The 5,501-nt window shown below is 41.4% G+C and overlaps 1 long non-coding RNA gene across 2 annotated transcripts in view; it reads left to right on the top strand.

The window, feature by feature from the left end:
• The first annotated feature begins 514 nt into the window (after nt 1-514).
• The window catches only part of LOC109388367 (uncharacterized), a 13,417-nt gene continuing 8,430 nt past the window's right edge, over nt 515-5,501 (top strand). The window contains exon 1 of one of the 2 annotated variants that reach the window (XR_002125200.1): nt 515-2,096. This is a non-coding gene — a long non-coding RNA (uncharacterized LOC109388367). Of the gene's footprint in view, nt 2,097-3,243; nt 3,791-5,501 lie in introns of those variants that run through there. The other variant, XR_002125201.1, reaches the window with a different exon arrangement.

The raw sequence follows: 5,501 nt of genomic DNA on the forward strand, positions 1-5,501 counted from the left end.
TGTTATTGCTAGGGTGACGTTTCCGACTGAAAGGATTATAACTGAAATTATAATATTTCATAGAGAATCATAACATAAATTATACATGAAGTCAATGATAACTGTGGAAACAAGACCTTTACACACAGGGAAAAACAACTGGAAAGAAATGGAATGCACTTTCAAAAATGTAGTTATATTTGGATGATGGAACTAAGAAGTGGTTTTTTTCCCCCACTTTTTCTACTTATCTGCATTTTTGTATTCTCCTTTGAGTATTAACTATTTACTGATCAATATAGTAAACCTTATTTATTTTGAAATATTTTGTACTTAAGCACGGATGAACTTCTATGCCCAACACTAATAATGGCGAAATTGTTATGGTGTGCTGGCCAACTTAATGAGTCTTGAGATATACTTCCCATGTGTTTCCCCAAGCTTGCATGAGATATTTAATTTCTAGGTGAAAACTTACTTCAAATAGAAAAATCTGAGGAAAAGGCAACACTCAGCTTTGTAGTCTTCTCGGAAATATTTTAATTTAGATGACTTGTTTCAATTCCATAGACACAGTGGTAACAGGGAGAGGAAAAAAAAAAAAACGAACAGGAAAACGCTTCCACTTAGCAGAATTTGGGAACTAGCCTTTTGGAAAAGAAACCCTCTGTACTTAGAAAACACAGCAGTTGAAACGATTTGCTGGAATTTGGTCATCCCCCATTCCATGTATGAGTTTCTTTTGTAGGATGAGAAACTGGAAAATGACACGGCTCTTTCTACCAATAAGCGGGTCATTAACCCCTCAGCTTGGTTTGAAATTCCTCAGCTTTTGTTATTGACATTGGTTCTTAGTCAACACTCCTCACACTCTATATTTCAAATAGTCAGTTCTTTTCATTCTATTTTTAGTTCTAACCCTTTTTCCCTGCCCCTACCTTCCACCAAAATTTGAAGATTGGATTTCATTTCAAGTGTGCAATTCCCAGCTGAAGGCCCACTGAGATCTTCTTGCTCCCTGGTTTTCTGGTGGGAAAATGCATTTTCCCTCTCTCTGAGCGGGGACACCACCAACACCTTCCTGACTGTTCACACAGGATATCAGAGGAAACGCCGCCTGGGAAGGAGAGGGCCTGTGCTTTCTGAGCAGCGATGGTGGCCCGCTGGCCTCCCCTGAAGCTTCTCATGGCGAGTCCCGTGATGTGAGCTGGCAGCAGGAACCTGTCATCAGCTCCACACAGCAGGACCTTCGAGCAACTTCCTCCTTGCACATGCAGCTGTTCCCGAGTTAGAGTCATTTATGCCTCTGCCATCACGGTTCCCATTGGCTGCTAGCAGCAGGAATTCCCTAAGTATCTCTTACTCCAAATGCTCTCATGAGAATGTCCAGCAGCTATCGTCATGTGGAACTTGATAGGGTTCTCTGTGCTTCTCCCAGCACTCTGCCTCTAAGTCATTTGTGACATCCATGGACACCTAGGGAGCTCAGGGCCACTCCAGAGGGCAACCTCAGCCCAGTCCCACACTGAGCCCGGCGGTGGTGGTGGTGGTGGAGGTACCTTGTTACCAAGCACTTTTGATGAGTATCATTTGTTCATTCATTCATTCAACAACTGTTCACTGAATATCAATTATGTGCCAGACACTCTGTTACGTAGTAGTGATTCCCAAAGGAATTTAAAAGTTGGCTGAGACTCTGAGGAGAAGACTAGTATGAAAGATCCAACTTAAAATAAAAGCAAAACAAACAATAAAATTGGTTAGGTAACAGAAATGTGTTTAGACAAACCAGAGGGAGCAAAGATTAATTCCTGCTCTATGGGCCTCCCATCTTCCTGGAGGAGGTGGCTGTCCGGTCCTTCTTTTGGAACAAAGCTGGAGAGAGAACAAGAATAGCATGGCCCAAGGCACAGATATATTGATCAGCCTGCCAGGTTTTCAGTATTGTTAGAATATGAGTTTCCAGGGACAGTGATGGTGTAGGAGCTAATGCTAGACAGGAAGACAAAGGTCATGTTGTGATGGGCGCTCCACAGCCTTTGCTGAGAAATTTGTATATATTCTATGATACTCTTCCTGCAAGAAAGAAAGAGAAATATTGACTCTACCTTGAAAAGGTAAGTCCAAAAGGTATTCTCTGGCAGTGTGGAGGGTGGCTGGGCAGAAGACGCCGCTGGAAGTGAGTATAGAATGGCTGGGTGTATAGAAAGAGCCGGCAGCTTTGGAAGTCCCGGAGGAATGCCCTGGGTTGGGCTACATTCTTTCAGAGGAGCAGGGACTGAGGGCTGGCAGCTGTGAGACCCGGGGAGCTGGAGGAGCAAGCGAACCTCTAGGGCAACAGTGGAGGTCATCAGGGGCATGTAAAGGTTAGCATCCAGGTGGGTGCGTTCTTGAGTGTATCTGGAAGCCCCTTGGGGCCTCCCTGAATTAAAAAAGCAGAGGTGAGTAGGGGTGTGTTGGCAGCCATCAGACTTGGATTTTAAACTACCTGCGCGTTGGGAAACCTTGTGGTGGAAGGGAGGTGGCAGTTGAATTTCTGTTCTGAGATCTAGACATAGTGTAAAGGGAAGTGTTTGTTACATGGTAAAGTATTTGACTCTTTAAAGTGAAATTTCATTTCTTCCTGACAAAGAAAGGAAAACTCAGAGAGGTTGAGTAATTTCCCCAACATTACAGGGTTGCCCACTTGCTGCCTGTCTAAGAGAGGATCTCAGCATCTTGGATTAATTTCCAATTTTGTCTCCTATAAGAACTTGTTGAATTTCCCCTGCGAGCACAGTAGTCACTTGTGCTGATGAAATTCAAATATTGTCCCTTAATGAACAAACACAGCAAGTTTCTATAATAATATTTGTATAAAAATGTGGTTTTCAGCAACCAGTCACTCTAGGGTGAGACAGGTCCCTATTTCTGTTCCCGCCCCACTCTATTTATTTTTCAAAACCATAAAAGAAATGAAAGCATATAAATTCCAAAACACAGACACATCTACACACACACATCAGGAAGCACAACGTGAGGTTTTCATAAACATTACTCAGCCACGTGATCTGTATTCCGAGTTAAGTACTCCACAAACATCATCACATATGATCTTCAAAATGACATTTCTTTTATGTGGTCTGTGGGCAATTTTGCAATTATATATTGCTCATGTGTTATTAACTTGTGAAAGTGGTTCAAACCATATTTTCATTGTTACAAAAATGGCATTAAGTGTCCCCATGTGCAGTGAGCCTGTCATTCCAGACAGTGGGAAGAGCTGGGGACCTAATACAGGCACTGCCAGCTCACAAGCAGCGGTTGTGTCTGGCCAATATTCCACTAGGCAATAGCGAAAAAAGGAAAATCAACTGAATCAGCAAGATTTAAGGTATCACAACAGATCCCCTAGTGGAAATACCTGGGTTGATGTGCTCTCTCCGCCTCGCCTTCCTCAGAACTCATGCACATCTCTGGGTATTCACTGTGCAACGACCAACTCCCTGGCGGCCAGTGAACTTTTACTCTGTTTCATTTGGACTAATACAGACAGAGGTGTGTAGTCCGGGGTTGATGGCCGTGCTGCAGAGGGAAGACCCATCAATTCCTAATGTCAAGGTCCACGGGCAGCAAAAATGCCAAGGACTGTTTTGTGTTTGGTGGTGGCGGTGGTGGTATTTCCTCAGTTCTATATTTTATTTCAGCATCCCTCCAGAGAAGAACCCTCATCACCCCCTTCCTTCTTTTTACATGTGGTCAAGTGGATTTTGTCATGTGCAACCTAAGAAGCTACTTGAACACAAACAGTGATCAGCATGAAACATACAAGGTGTGCCTCTAGATTATGAGGTCAACCCATAACCATCTGTTTAGATTGTGAAGAACTTTGTAATCATGGTAATCATGGAAATAGACCTCCTGGTGAGTGATGAGTTTCCTGAACCTGGAGGTGCTTAGGCAGGAACCGAGGGACCATATGTCAGGGTCGCTGGGACGGTGGGCAAGACGGACTGACAAATGCCAACTGCATAATTTTTATGATGGCCAATTACGCTATTACAGAATGGAGCCATGTAAATAGATGCTGACATGCACAGTCAACTGTACAAATATTAGCCATAGATTCAATGAGCGATTTGGAATCTGCATCCCCGCAAGGACAAGAGTTTTTGGTGTGGCACCAAGTCCAGAGTGAAACAACATGAGCGGTGTGTTCCGAGATTAAGATAAAGTGACACATAAGTATCTGCTCCTTAATGATTGGGAAGATTTCCCACGAATCGAGGACATTAGACATCTGAATGTAATTTGATCTGTAAATGAAGAAAGTAGTTACCAACACGCTGCAGCGTTTGGCCTGAACAGCATCTTTTACAGAGAACACGATTGTTGAAACGATGAAAATGAATTAAGGTTCTATTTATTAAAACTATTCTTCATTAAAATAAATCACATCTTGGCCTCCAGGTCCATGCTCTTCCCCCTTAGGTTTCCTACCTTTTACAAAGTCATGTCAACAAGTTATCAAAACCAGCCAGAGAGGGTTTTATAGTGGAAAGTTGGACCGAAAACCGTTTCTCACCACAGTGTGCTTTTTCCAGACAGAACTTGTAAAATTGCTGAGAAACGAATGTTTTAAAAAACAATATTGTAAATGCTGCGTCACCCCTGGACAGTCTTCTTTCGCTCTGGGTCTCGGGCAGTGTTAGCGCCTCTCTTCTGGTGCCCCCACAGGAACTGGTTCCTCCTCTTAAATCTTATTTACCTGCTGTCGTCCTACTAGACAGTGACCTCTTCATGGTCAGAGGCTGCTCTTTTAATATTTATCTGTTTACATTGGTTATTTTTGGCTGTTGAAGATTTAAAATGATGCTTATGCACAGTTAAAATACCATATAAAATATTTTTTAAAAATTAAAAAGCTTACCTCAAATCCCATTGAGAAGAAGCCATTCTTGGCATGAGGTGCATATTTTTTCTCAATATCTCTTAATGTGTAGTTGCAGCTATAAAATGGAAAAAATTGGCAGAAAGAATTTTAGAAAAATAGAATCCAATTAGGTATGCTATTTGAAAAGAAATTACAGTTAGTTTTATTTGAACTCAAATGAAATTGAAAGAACTGAGATTATTTTTTTAATCACAATTCTAAATAGCCTCTTTAAATTAAAAAAAAATTGCAAAAAAATTTTAAAGAGAAAAGTTATTATTTGGGTTAACCGAATGTTTCAACATTAGGCCTTATTTATTTTTCCGTAACTCCTAATTTTTCTGATTTTTCTTAGTATTTAAATTAAATAAAACTTTTATTCTGAGATAATTGTAGATTTGCATCTATGGAGAAATGTAAGAAATAGTGCAGAGAGAGTTTGTGTCCCCCCAGTTTCCCTTAGAGAAAACATCTAAGAAATGTACGTACAATATTACAACCTGGAAATCCACATGGATGCAACCCACCAATCTTATTCAGATCTCACCAGTTTTACCTGTAGGGGTGTGTGTGTGTGTGTGTGTGTGTGTGTGTGTGTGTGTGTGTGTGT

This window comes from Hipposideros armiger, unplaced genomic scaffold (genome assembly GCF_001890085.2).
Source record: "Hipposideros armiger isolate ML-2016 unplaced genomic scaffold, ASM189008v1 scaffold_192, whole genome shotgun sequence".
NCBI classification, from domain to species: domain Eukaryota; kingdom Metazoa; phylum Chordata; class Mammalia; order Chiroptera; family Hipposideridae; genus Hipposideros; species Hipposideros armiger.